The sequence below is a fragment of the Grammomys surdaster genome, unplaced genomic scaffold (assembly GCF_004785775.1).
Source record: "Grammomys surdaster isolate TR1022 unplaced genomic scaffold, NIH_TR_1.0 213, whole genome shotgun sequence".
NCBI classification, from domain to species: Eukaryota; Metazoa; Chordata; class Mammalia; order Rodentia; family Muridae; genus Grammomys; species Grammomys surdaster.
In genome coordinates this window covers 1498511-1513257 of record NW_021604658.1, presented here as the reverse complement: position 1 = coordinate 1513257, position 14747 = coordinate 1498511, and positions in this window count along the sequence as shown.

Here is a 14747-nt window from a genome sequence, read left to right as displayed (position 1 = left end):
AAAATCCAGCTCAAGGCTGGGGACCCCTTACAGGGTCACAGTATTAACCCAGTGGTGAAGACTTTGAATCTTACCAATAGTATGACCATCCAAATGTCTCATGCACCTTGGTTGGGTAGTTCACAAAGTCCCTTGAATTTCAAGTTCCTGCTTTGTTTTCACTGAAGGCCTTTGCCTAGTCATGGCCACACCTATTTTTTAGAGGAGGCACTGAGGCCCAAAGAGTCCAAATGTCTTGTCCAAGATCAAGTACACATAGGGCTGGAGGGATGGCTCAGTGGCTAAGAACATTTATTGCTCTTGCAGAGGACCTGAGTTTAGGTCCCAGGACTCACAGTGGATAGCCCACAACTACCTGCAACTTCAGCTGCAGGAGATCAGACACCCTCTTGGGGCCTCCTCAGGCACCTGCACACATGTGATGTATACTAACACAGATGCATACACATGAATAAAAGGAGAATTACTTTGTTTTAAAAGATCTAGCACCAGCCAGAAGTATATCTGAGATTTTCAGGACTGCCCCTGGAGCTCTTGGAAGGATCCACTTAGGAGAGAGCACTTACCCAACATGCTTTGGAAGCTGGTTTTGCTGTTGGCTTTGGCCTGCATGAACCATCCAGAGGTGAGCAGGACCGCCCTGGCCTGTTTTGGGAGGCTTTTGCATGGACTGCTTTTCTGTCTTCTTTTTGTTTTGGTAACAGACTTGTGTTATATTTGTGGTATTTTTCCAGGGCATGCTGCCTGGGTAGGGAAGACAGCCAGCCCTGGCTGAAGACGCTGTGGTGGTGATGTGAGGGAATGATGGAAGGCAGGCACTGTGGACAGAGCCAGCTGGGGACTCCTGGAATCTCACTACTCTTACTGCCCTGGATTTTCTTGAAAGCCCTAGAGAGGGGACCACTATTTTGTTCCAGGTCAGAGAGACATGTCTAGATCTATTGTGTTTATCTTCCTGATAGGGGGCCTTCAGATTGCTTGTTAGCCAATCTATCCATTCATTCCATCATATAGTCTCTCTCTCTCTCTCTCTCTCTCTCTCTCTCTCTCTATATATATATATATATATATATATATATATATATATACATATATTTATTTTATATCTCCAGTACTTGCTGTGTGCTGGGACTCAAACAAGCAGACAAATAATAGGCAGGCAGGCAGGCAGGCACACACGCACGCACGCACACACATACACACACACAGACACACACAGAGGGGAGAGAGAGAGAGACAGACAGAGATGGGGAGGGAAGGAGGGAGGGAGAAAGAGGAGGGGGCATAGGCTCCTTTTGTACCATGTAATCTGATGGAGATGGAGCAGCTGACGTGGAGTCTATGTGTGAACGGGAGACACAGTGTCTAGCAAGACCATGGAAGTCTTCCCTGAGGAGGTGATGCTTGAATAAATGGTAGTTCTCCAGGGAGACACTGGCAGAGGCAGTGAAGGCCAGACCTTGATTACAAAGGTCCAAGTTTACCCAGTATGCTAGACGCTCCCTAGATAGGCAGTGATTCTCCCATGGGACTTCGTCTGTGTTTTGTTTTGTACAGGCCAAGCCAGTGCTTTCTCTCTAAGCCCTACCCCCATCTCAAACCAAGCTTTTGAAACAGAGACTGAGCCCTGGGTGCCACACCCTCCCTAGACTGGGGGTTCTCCCAGAGGGGCCTGATGTCTTCCGTTTCTTTTGTCCTTTGTTCCAAGCAGGAAGACGTTTATTTTCTTTCTTACCTTTTTAATTCTGTGAGAGCAGAGACCCCACCTTGTACCTCTGTGCTTCTCTAGTGCCTGGCACAGGGCTTCCCATAGGAAAACGCGCCAACATCAGCTGGAGGTGTGGCTCAGTGGTAGAGCATCTGCCTAGATCTCATGAAAAGAAAGAAGAGTCAACATGCACTTGCTGTATGCCTGGCACTGTACTTGGTGCCGTTCATGTCTTTATGTTCTTTTGTGCTTATGGCTCTAGATCAGTGACTCTCACCCTTCCCAATGCTGCAACCCTTTAATACAGTTCCTCATGTCGAGGTGATCCCCAACTATAAAATTATTTTTGTTGCTACTCCGTAACCGTAATTTTGCTAGCCATGAATCATAATGTAAATATGTGTGTTTTCCAATGGTCTTAGGCGACCTCTGTGAAAGGACAGTTCAACCCCCAAAGGGATCCCGACCCACAGGTTGAGAACCAGTGCTTTAGAGGATGGTGACACCACTGTTCCTATTTCATAGCTGTGGAAGGCGCTGAGCTGGGAGGTCAATTAATTTATCCCAATTCATATAAAGTAGCAGATGTCAGAGTCAGGACCTGACTCTACAGTCCCTGACCTCTGACTCTTGACTTTCAACTCCTGACCTTTGGAAGTGAACTGCATTTGCCCGTGAGGCCACTGGGATTAGCTTCTCTGGGCAGACGGGAGGGGGAGTCCTGGATCATCAGTTCCAGAAATCTGTGGCTTTGGAGACTCTCTGTTGCTTTATAAAGCAGGCACGATAAAGGAGAGCTAGTAAAGGAAGGCGCTTCAGACTGATGGCCAGGGCACCAAGGGGGTTGTGGAGGGTGAGAGCAGCCACATTCAGCCTGTCTGGGTTGGGAAAGGGCGGATCAAGAAAGGCCAGTGACAGGAGCAGGGGCCAAGGAATCCAGCTGTCACTCAACCAGGTCTACCCTTCCACTCCCATGTCTATCTGTCCTGGCATGATGGTTTTTGTTTGTTTATTTCAACACAGGAGGGTCTCATGTGTTCTAGACTGACCTCAAACTCCATATATAGGACAAGGATGAGGATGACCTTAAACTTCTGACCCTTCCCCCTCCCTAGTGCTGAGAATATAGGCAAATGCAGCCACGTTTCGTTCATGTGGTATGATGGATTGAACTGAGGGCTTTGTGCATGCTAGGCAAGTGTTCTGCCAACTAAGCTATCCATCACTCCAGTGTGTGTGTGTGTGTGTGTGTGTGTGTGTGTGTGTGACAGCAGTAGGGGTGCATGTGAAGAGCCGAGCTTAATGTCAGGATATCCCCTAATTGCTTCCTCATCTTACTTTTTGAGACAGGATCTTGTCGGACCATAAAAGGCAGCCTGGTTTCTGGTCGAGCACAGGTTAGAAACCACCCGAGACCCCAGGTGGGGCCCAGGGGTGGGACCCAGGTGATCCTAAGGGACGGCAGGTGTTTGGCTACACACTGAGACTCTAGGCTCCTGATGAGAGGCTGCAGCCCTTCATAGATTTGTGTCTTTCAGTTCTGTAAGGACAATGCCCCAAGTAGCCCCTGGTAGAAGGTGTGACCGCAAGTAACCTCAAGACAGATCTCCATATTAATGAGGTACCTAAAGGCCAGAAGGGCTTAACCAATGAAACTTTCCTTCCTAGACCCTCCTCCTTGCAAAAGGTATTTAACCTCAGGCCCACCCTGAGAAAATTGTGGTACGGTTTTTCATCTCCTTTCTGCCATGAAAATAAACAGCTTAAAACCACGGACTGTTTCTCTTTCATCGCGATCTGCCGTAAGGAACGATGGAACAGGCTTTAGTCCACAGAGTCGCTGTGCAGAAGACCTCTCTGCATTCCCAGCTACTGCGACCACCAACCTAAGCAAGCCACAACAAGCCAAGGACCATCCCCGTGGGATGCAGCCAGAGTTTCTCTCCCCCTCTCCCCTTCAGCTATGGGCCAGTCTGGCCCGTGGGCTCCCACTTCATTCTCAGCTCTTCCGCGGCTCCCAGTGGTGCCTGGGTGCCCAAGAGCCTGAGAACCAGACGATCCCCGGTCTCGTCACAGTCCCGGGGACCCCTGAGCCAACTCCGGCAGTCCCCAGGGACCTCAGACTGCCCTCCCCACCCCAGGATCGGGGTCCCGCAGCTTCCCATAGCCTGATACCTGCCCAGTGCAGGTGTGGGGTGAGTACAGTCAACTACCTGCGCGTCAACTTCCCACGTGTCTGCTTCCCTGAGTGGCCTTAGCCCCATGGAGGGGCAGATACGAGATCCACACTCTAACCCAACAGAATCCCTCACTGAATCTGGAGATCCCTGTTTCAGCTAGACTAGATGGCCAGTGAGCTCCCAGGACCCACTTGTGGCTGCCCACCAGCACCGGGCTCACACATGTACACTGACATGCTTGCCTTTCTACATGGGTGTGGTGGATCTGAACCCAGGCCTGCACGCTTGCACAGCAAGCTTTCAACCAATGAGTTCTCTCCTCAGCCCCCATCATGCCAAGTTTTAATGTAACCTTCCTCTTCTAGCTCCATAGGACTGCCCGTGCTTGAGCCTCTGAATGGCTCCTCTCTCCACCCTCTCCCACCCCCTTTCTTCTACTGGCCACTGGTTAAAAGAATCCTGTAGCAGACTTGATTGTACTATCTTCAGGATCCAAAATCTTCTCACCTCTTCGGGCTCTAGGGTGTAGTTTAGATTCACCCAGTGTGCTCTTAAGGCCCAAGGCTCTCTGGCCCAAAGCCTGCCTTTCTGGCCCAGTAAGTCTCACCTGCATCTGTTCGAGGCTCCTGAGTCAGTGTCTCATTGTGTCTCAGAGTCTTGCTTACCTGTACCTCTGCAGCGGAGTGTCCACCACAAGTGATCACCCCTCACCCCATCCCAGTCAAATGCCTGCTGCTGTCTTGGCCTTTTCAACAATTCTGACAGTTCCAGTGCTTTCCCTTCCAGAAAGCACGGCTGCAACGTGCACTTCAGGCTCAGGTTTCTTTCCGTTATTTCCCTGACCTAACTGCAGGCTTCGGGGAGAGAGCAGACTGTGGTGCAATCACTGTGTCATTACACCTTCTAATCAAGACTGTCTGTCACAGCCCCAAAGATTCCCTGCCCAGGATATCTGGCCTCTTCAAGAACACAGCTGTGTTTAGTCTTTGGTCCTCAGTTGCTCCAATAGGGCTGTGGGAAGGGAGTGGAAGGAAAACCTGTATGATATCCACAACTTTCTGATTGACTTCCTTCATCACAGGTAGTGTCCATCCTGGAGGAGAGGCCAGAAACACTCCTGAGTGGAGCAGAAGCAGGGGAAGCCAGGTGCCTGCAGGGCCTGTGTGGAGGAGGTGCAGTGTGGAGACTGAATGCAGGGGAGATAGAACAGAGGACTAGAGGAGTTTGACAGGGTATTGGTGCTGTGGTGAGGCCTTAGGGAAATCTAGAACTGACTCCCAATGTCTTCCTTTGTGGTGGTTTGAAACAAAATGGCCACCATAGGGAGTGGTGCTATTAGGTGTGGCCTTGTTGGAGGAAGTGTGTCACTGGAGTGGGCAGTGAAGTTTCAGAAGCTCAAGCCAGGCCCAGTGTCACTCTCTCTCTCCCTCTGCTATCTGCTGATCCAGATGTAGAATTCTCAGCTACCTCTCCACCACTATGTCTGCCTGCATCCTGCGATGCTTCCAGCTATGATGACAATGAACTAAACTTTGGAACTCTAAGCCAGTCCCAATGAAATGTTTTTCTTTATAAGAGTTGCCATGGTCATGGTAGCTCTTCATAGCAATAAACCCTAGGATATTTCCCTAAGAAGCACCACATGGAGACAGCCACAGGGTGCCACAAGTCATAGGATTAGACTTCAGTCCTAGCCAGGAGCTACTTTTTTTGTAAGCCCTATTTGTGGTGCTGGGACCTGAACCCAGACCTTGTACATGCTAGTCAAGCATACTACCACAGGAGCTACTTTTACACTCTTCTAAACAGAACAGCAAAAGCCATGTTAAGGAAGGCTGCATGACCAGTGAGAACTAAGCTTTAGAGAATACCGGAGCTAGGAACATGCATTATGAAGCATTGCATTGTAGCTCAGCTGATAGACGATTTACCTAGCATATGTGAGGCCACAGGTTCAGGTCCCAGCATCACCTAAAGCTGGGAATGATTTCCTACATCTGTAATTCAAAGTCATCCTTGGCTACACACTGAGTTCTAGGCCAACTGGGTTACAGATGCTGGAAGAAGGTTTATTTGTTAGGAGTCCTTTCTGCTTTTGCGGAGGATCTGAGTTCAGTTCTTCACATAGGGTGGTTCAGAGCTGCCTGTAACTCTAGCTTCAGGGAATCTGATGACCTCTTCTGGCTTCCCTAGGTACATGCATGCATGCCTGCGAGCACGCATGCACAGACACAGACACACAGATACAGACACACACACACACACACACACACACACACACACACACACACACACAAATAAATCTGAGAGAGAGAGACAGAGACAGAGAGAGACAGAGAGAGAGAGACAGAGACAGAGACAGAGACAGAGACAGAGACAGAGAGAGCAAGCAAACCCAAGAACCCAGAAACCCTGAGGAATATGGGAAAGAAAGGGCAGTTCTGACCCTATCTCTGAACGGGTTCCTATGGCCACTGAGTTCCATATTTTGGAGCTGGGTACGACTTATAAATCTAGTGATGAGTAGGCAGGCTCATCTCTGTCGCTGAGGTCAGAAGTGGCCAGACCATGGCCTGTAGAAGCACTAGAACCTAGACAGTAGTTCGGTTTTTAGTTTTTATCCTAAGATTCTCTCTCATCCCTCTGCAAAAGCCTAAAATGGGAGGAACTGGGGTAAAAGCCAGGAGATAAGAGGGGGTGGGTGGCCAGGGCACTTGGACTATTGATCTTGAAGTCTTGACTAAGGAGAGTGTTCACCATCTGCCTTGCTTTCTGAGTTTTATGAAGCAGTGTGGGTGGCCCATTGCTAAGGGACAACCTTACAACAGAGACTAACTTTATTTTTATGCTAAGAGGTGAGGCTTGGCCCAACCTAAAAGAAGCAGGGCACTATAGACTCAGGAATCTGGGTCCCTATGCTTATATGGTGGTTGGTAAGCCCCTTAAACTTCATTGTGTGCCTCGGGTTCTGCATTGATGATGTGTGGGCATAAGAGCCCATTCTGCTCAGAAGGCACCATGTGACTGATCTAGGGTTTTAAATCCACTGTTCAAGTGTGATCTGGGGGTAAGGATGGGGTCAACAACTGTTTGGTGAGCCAGGCCCTGTGGGGATGGTCTGTCAGTCTCCTTCTCCACCTCAGATGTGAGGGCTCTCAGGCAGGGCTGGGGTCACTGGAGGGATAGAGTGGGAAGAGGGGTTCCTGGCAGCCAGAGCTGTCACAGTGCTTTTCAGGACCCTTTGGAAGAAAGAAGACTTTGCACCCCCAGTTCCTATTGTCTTGGCGCTCAGCAAAGAACATGGTTAATAGTAATAAAATTAATGGCTCAGGTTGGGAATGTGGCTCAGTTGGTAGAGTGCTTGCCTCGCATGCAGGAAGCCCTGGGTCTGACAGGGCAGGAGTGCATAAAACCGGGTTTGGTGGTTTTGGTGAGTTTGGTGAGTTTGGTGATGTTACTCCCAGCTGGAGATAGGAAGACCAGAAATCTGAGGTTATCTTCTGTCACAGAGCATGGTTAAAGCCAGCTCTGAGAACCTGCCTCAAAAACCAAAACAAAGCATTGCCCCTTCCTCTTCTCGAGGCTCTAGCCCTGGCAGTTGGGCTGCACACACTCCTGCCCTACAGCTGAGTGTACAGGGCACAGGCACTGCTTGGGTTTACACACTACAGGTGTGCAAATCAGAGCAGTTAAATGACTTTCTTCCTGCCACAGAGCTCAAAAGAGGCAGAGTTGTACCCCTCAGATGTAGATGGTTCAGGGCTTTAGCTGTGCTGTGTCTCAGGCACTAGCCCTGAAGCTCCAGATGGGGACATCTTTGTCTAGAGAATGTGCCAGTTAGTTGGTTTTGTTGGCGCGCTCTCTCTCTGTCTCTGTCTCTGTCTCTCTCTGTCTCTCTCTCTGTCTCTCTCTCTCACACACACACACACATCTCTCCTCCTCCTCTTCCTCCTCCTCCTCCTCCTCCTCCTCCTCCTCCTCCTCCTCCTCCTTCTTCAACAACTTGACACAAGCTAGAATCACCTGAGAAAACGAAACCTTAACTGAGGGATTGTTTCCATCAGATTACCTGTAGGCAAGTCTGTGGTGTATTTTCTTGATTAATGACAGATGTGAGAGGGTTCAGCCCACTCTTGGTGGTGCCACTCCTGGTCAGTAGACCTGGGTGGTGTAAGAAAGCAGGCTGAGCAAGCCAAAGCGAGCAAGCTGGTAACCATGTCCACCATAGTCTCTGCCCTGAGCCCCCTCCAATAGGGACTATAAGGTGTGAGATGAAATAAACCCTTTCTCCATAAATAGCTTCTGATCTTGTTGTCTGTATCTTGCCATCTTCCTGGTAGCAATGGAGAACACAGCAGCAGTAACCTATGAATGGACTCAGCCCTGACCTAAGCTTTGTTTTTGTGGTGATTCTGTGTTTCTGTTTATGTCATAGATTGGATCTAGAATGTCCCAAGGGCTCCTATGTTAAAACCAGGTCCCCACAGAAATGTCACTGAAGTATGGAGGAAGAGGTAGCCTGTCCCTAAGTTCCCCCTTTAAAAGGCAGCCTATTGAAAAGGCAGCCTATTTAAAAGGCAGCTACAGTTTATGTACCATAAAAGCTACGAACCATGGTCATTTGAAAGCAAGAAATCGTAATTCATTTTTTTTAACCTAAGTAACAAAAATGAATGCGTGAAGAGACAAAATCCCACAAAGTGAAATACTCATGGTGATCAGTGCCACAGGACAGCATTTTCTAGCCCTCACGAAAGCCTCTTGTGTGTCTTCTCATTCCCTTCCAGCTTAAACCCTCCCCTGAGTTCTCCTTACCAAGACATGCACATCCTCCCCTTCCCTTTCTCTTTCCTTCTTCCTCCCGCCCTCCCTTCTTTCTCTACCCTCTTCTCCTTTCTTTCCTATTGCAAGACTAAACAATAACGTTTTAAAAATTGTGTTCTACAAGGTACCAGGAGGTGGGGTTGTCCCAGATGCCTGGGGCTTGTGTCTGTCTCTCTGTGCCTCAGTTTATCTGAGAAACACAAATAATGCAGGGATGACTTCAGATGGGGCAGGTGAGGCTGGAGAGATAGCTCAGCAGTTAAGAGAGCTTGCTGCTCTTAGGGGCTAGAAAGATTGGATCAGGCTTTAAAAAGTTTATTTTGAGACTGGGTCTCATGTGTTTCAGGATGCTCCAACCTGTTTCCATCTCCTCAGTGCTGGGATTACAAGCTTCAGCACTCAGTATATCAGCTATGCTTCTTTCTAATATTTAGTTATTTGATTTTATTTAGCGTATGTGAGTGGTCTCTCTTTACACACACCAGAAGAGGGCATTTGATCCCATTAAATGGTTGTGAACCACCATGTGGTTGCTGGGAATTGAATTCAGGGCTTCTGGAAGAACAGTCAGCGCTCTTAACTGCTAAGCCCCATTGGCTGCTTTCTTTTTGCTGGGATAAAATATCATGATCAAGGAAGCTTAAGAAAGGAAGAGTTTGGGGCTGGAGAGATGGCTCAGGGGTTAAGAACACTGACTGCTCTTCCAGAGGTTCTGAGTTTAATTCCCAGCAACCACATGGTGGCTCACAACCATCTGTAATAGTCATCCGATACCATGTTCTGGTGTGTCTGAAGACAGCAACAGTATACCCACATGCATGAAATAAATAAATAAATAAATCTTTAAAAAAAAAAAGAAAGGAAGGAAGAGTTTATTTGGGCTTATGATTCCAGAGGGATGAGAGTCCATCACAGTGGGAAGGATTGGCCTCAATCAGCAAGCATGTTGGCAGGAGAGAGAAGCTAAAAGATCACATGGCAACCTCAAGCATGAAGTAAGGAGAGCAACCTGAAAGTGGTACAGGATATATACTCTCAAAGAAAGCCCACCCCCAGCGAGGAACTTTCTCTAGCAATACCTTTCCTAAACCACAGCAACAGCAGCGCCACCAAGTGGTGACCAATCTGCAAATGCCTGAGCCTGTGGAGACATATCTAGTTCAAAGCACCATGCTTGGTTTATGTGGGTCTTTGGATCAGCTAACCAAGTTAGTGAATGCTACCCAAGCATTTTACCATCTGAGCTATATCTCAGCCATTTTTACTACATCAGGCATGTTTACTCTGTGACTTTCTGTGAGAATGCTTGCTAAATTTCTGCAACATGTACTTTTCCCTCAGAGGAGACATGGACAAGGGATGAGAATTTATGCCATTTCTTAGGCAAGAGATGTCCCTGCTCCTGTGACCTGTCTTGTAGGACAGGTGATTATCTTGCAGGTCACAGAGTGGAAGAGGGCCGAGGCCCAGAGCAGGAGTCATGGAGACAGATTGGAGCTGGAACTCGAGCTGGAAGTTGAGGAGTTTGGTTTCAGCTACTGAGCAGCCTTCCACCCACATCGCCCAGGCTTCCTCAGAGCTGTGAGAAGCCACCAGTGTGATGGTGACCATGCTTCCTCACAGTCGGGACTGAGGTGGTGTGATTTGTCTCTATTCCTGCTGAGTGTCATAGAGTGAGAACTCCCGGGGTGAGGTCTATGAAGAAAGCCAGGGGCACCCTACATCCCGTGCCTCAGCCAGTGCCTCACTTCCTGGTGGTCCCTGGCAGGGGTGTAAGTATCATCTGCTCTCTCTTTGGCTTTAACAGCCCCTGCCCTGACCTCCAGGTTCTCTGGGGCCAACCAGAACATCTGTATCCATCTTGCCCCAAACGCTTGAGATTCTGACAGATTTCCTTTCGTCGCTCCTAGCCATGTTATTTAAAGTAATTAACCTTAATTTATAAATTTTTATATCAAACTGCCTTTTAACTTTTAGAACTGGCAGGATCAGCCTCATCCCTGGGCTCCTAATAGTTCTCCATTTAATCAAAATTCATCCATCAGGTTCCAGTGTTAAATCATCTTTTAATTGGGAGTTACATTCTGGTTAATAGTTTTATAATTCGCCTCCTCTAATAGTTTTTACCACAGGGATCTTGACTCCATTTTTCCTCAGTCTATTATTGCCAAGTGTGGTTCTGCAGGGAAGGCTTAACGCGGGGCTGCCTCTCTGGCCCCTGCTGGTCGTCTCTTTTGTTCTTGGTGGTCTCATTAACCCCTCAAGAGAGTCCTCCTTCCTCCTCATTACAGGGCAGAGCCATTCTCCTTGCGAGGTACAAGTGTGGCTTTCTCATTTCCAAGGCCTTCCCAACTGTGGCCCAGGCCCTGAGCTCTCAGAAAGAAGGAGGATGGAGACAGGAACATGGAGGGTTACAGAGACTAGAGAGGAGGAGAGAAAGCTGGTCAGGCTGCTGGCTAGAGGGAACAGCTGAAGTGTCCCTATCTGACACTCAGAGTGGCCTGGGGACACTGGCTGGGACTAGATGTGAGACCTGGGCATGGCTGGAGACCAGCAGGCAGGGAGTCCTGGTCCTTCATTCTGGGAAGCTTCTATACTTAGTGCTCTATCCAGATGTTCACAGATGAGCCTGATGAAGTCCGTGAGTCCAGAGATGGTTGGAGTTGGCCAGTGAGTGGGGACATGCACTTATACAAGGATATACATGGGAACTCACAGACACCTGAGAAACAGCCCCCACCATCAACAGCCTCTCCGATCAACAGTCTCCGCCATTAATAGCCCCTGCCTATCAACAACCTAGGCATGTTTGAGAGCACATGTGCATGTGTACCCCACTCAAAGTGAGTCCACATGTGTGCTCCAGGGTCTTGTGTCAGGGCCTGGTGTTATTTTTCTTGTTGCTATGATAAAGTACTCTGACCAAAGCAACTTAAAAGAGAAAGGGTTTATCCTGGTCCACAGCTGAAGGGCACAGTCCATCAGGGAGGTAAAATCATGGCAGCAGGACCTGGAAGGAGCCAGTCTTACCAAATTCACAGCCAGGTGGCAGAGAGATGGATGAATACTGCTGCTCCTCTCTCCCTTCTCCATGCACACAGTCCAGGAGCCCAGTCAGGCAAAGGTGCCACCCACAATGGGCGTGTCTCAGACCTTAATTAAAATAATCAAGAGAATCCCCCATAGGTATGCTCAGAGGTCTGTCTCCCAGATACTTCTAAATTCTGTCAGGTGACAGCCAACAGAACTCATTATCCATAGCTTTTGAAAGTCTGGAGAACAGAAGGAGACTTCCTTGTACATTTTGTGGCCAGACACCCCTGCATTGCTTGCCACTTCCTGTCTGAGTCTTAGCCTCCCCACTTATGAAATCTGGGACATCGGGTCCCCAATATTGCTGAATACAGCTTGGGAGCTGGCTGTGTACCCCTGGGCTGTTTTTTTTTTTTTTAGCAGCAATGGCTCTTGGTGTCAGGTGATTTAGCCTGTATCTAGACAGACACATAAGCTATATGTGATCTTTGCTGGCAGAGGGCCAACTTTAGACTCGGCTACCTTAGGGTTTGGCCTTTAGTTGCCAGCTGGCTCAGATGGGCAGAACTCAGAGTCGTCACAGGCTGAGTGAGGGTGATGATGCAGTGACTCTCTCTGAGGTTGGAAGCAGAATGCCTCCTCTTCTGACTGGGATGGGCTGGAGGGTCCAGGAGGGTTGAGACCCCACCCCCACCAGCTGTGCTGTTTGGCTGACTCTCTCATGCTTGTTAGCTTTCAATTTTCTCATAAGATAGAGAAGAAATGGCCTACTCACCTTGAACATTTCATACAGTGTATGTCCCTGTCACAGAACCTGGCAGGTCAGGTCCTCTGGGTAGCCTGGCATCCCCAGTTACAGCTCAACCCACTGTCTGCACTTTTCTACTTAGTCTAGACCAACTTCATCCTCCGTGACTTCCACCTCCCAACTAGCCTGCAGGGACAGTGAGGGGCAAGGAGAAGTGCTCCTCTGTGGGAGCACTCATGGAGGACATGAGGAGGAGAAGGAAGAAGAGGAGAAGGAGGACGATGAAGAGGAGGAGGAAGAGGATGAGGAGGAGAAAGAGGATGAGGAGGAAGAAGAGGAGAAGGAGGAGGAGGAGGAAGAGAAGGAAGAAGATAAGGAGGAGGAGGAAGGGGGAGGAGGAGGAGGAGGAAGAGGAGGAGGAAGAAAGGGATAAAACACTTTAAGTCCTAGGAGGAAAAGGCAGAGAGGAAGGCAGTGTTGGTGGGAGCACACCGTATTGCCACAGAAGCATTGTGTTAGGATCTTGTAGCCCATTGTGACAGCTAGGCTTGGTGACTAGCAGGATAATCTGGACCCATTTGACAGAGAAGGAAACTGAGGCTTAGAAAGGTTAAGGAACTTCGATGTTCAGCATTACCTGACTGAGGAATGTAAAAGTGAGCCAGAGGCCGGGTCTGGTGGCTACACAGCCCGGGCTTGTCTAGAGGAGCTCCAGGCCTAGGCTCCGTCTGCTCCAGTGGGGCTACTGACCTCACTTGTGGCTCCTCCAGAGGCTGTGACGGCTAGAGTGACTGTGTAGTAATAATAATAATGGTGGAAGTAAGCAGTGACAGATACAGGTTGCTGTCTGGGGAAGGATGCTGTAGCTGAAAGCCCAGGTGGCAGGATGCAGGGGGCCTGTGATGGCTTCTTCTCTGGGACATTCAGGGGCTGGTCCAGAGCTCAGATCTCTCAGTCCTGTCTGAGCATGGCAGGGGTAGGGTCGTCCACTGGAGACCTGGATCCCACTAGTGTAACCAGAGGTCAAGTTCACAGGCCACAGATCCCAGAACTCATATTCTGACTCCCATCAGGTGTGAGCAAAGGTGACTTCAGCCGGCCTACTGAACACCCTGGGCTTCAGTTTCTTTATCTGCAGAATAGAATCAAGGAGAAACCTGTGTCATGGGGGTGCTGAGAACGACATTAGTATGTAGCCTAGCACCTGGCCTTGGCCTTCCCCAGGCAGCTTTGGTAATGGTGACGTCAGAGTCGCTGAATAGGTGGAAGAAGCAGCTAGCCCCCTGAGGCCGGCCTCCTGGCTTGTCCTGCAGCTCCTGTTCTGGGAGACTGTGGTAGTTTGAATGAGATGTCTTCCACAAGCCTCAGGCATCTGCACAGTTGGTCCCCAGTTGGTAGCCCTGTGTGAGGAAGCTTAGGAGGTGTGGCCTTGCTTGAGGAAGGTGTCTCTGGGTTTATTTGACTCATAATTTGAGACCAGAATCCACTGTGGATAGAAGTTAAGGCAAAAGGAAGGAATTCTAGGCAGCTAGTCACATGACATCCAAAAGCAGAGAGAAAATGTGTGCACACCATCTCTGCTTCCTTTTTCTACCTTTGTATACTCCAGAACCCAAATCCAGGGAACAGCACCAACAACTGGGTCTTTCCACAACAATTAAGGCAATTAAGACAGTGCCCATAGGCACATCCACAGATGAGCCAGACCTAGGCAGTCTCTCACTGAGACACGTTTCTAGGTGTGTCAAGATGACAATTAAAGCCAGCCATCCCAGGCTCAAATCACAGCAGAAACAACAAGCACACAGGGTCCAAAATGAACCCTGATCTTTCATCAGGAGCTTGGGACAGAGTCTCAGGGCTGCCATTGGGCCTGGCCAGTCTTGCTGTCGGTTTTTGAGATCTGAGTCCACGAGCAGAGAAGGAGAATGGACTGGGTGGAGGCAGGAGTGCTGAAGACAGAGCTAGCTGAGGAGCCCAAATGTATCCAAGGGGTCTGAAAAAGAAGGGAGAAGGGTTGGCCTGCTGCCTCTAGTTCCTAGTCCTGCTGGGGGTGTGTGCTTAGCTCTTGGCTTGGATCTGCCACTGAGAAGCTCCTGTCCTGCTTTGGGGATGGGGATGGGGTTAGCAGTGGAACAGTGGAGGGGGACCTGGCAGTGGAAAGGGAAGCAGGAGAAAGATTGTTTCCCCGAAACAGCCCTATGGTGTCAGAGCCCCTCCTGCTCCCAGGATGATGAGTTTATTGTCCTAAGGG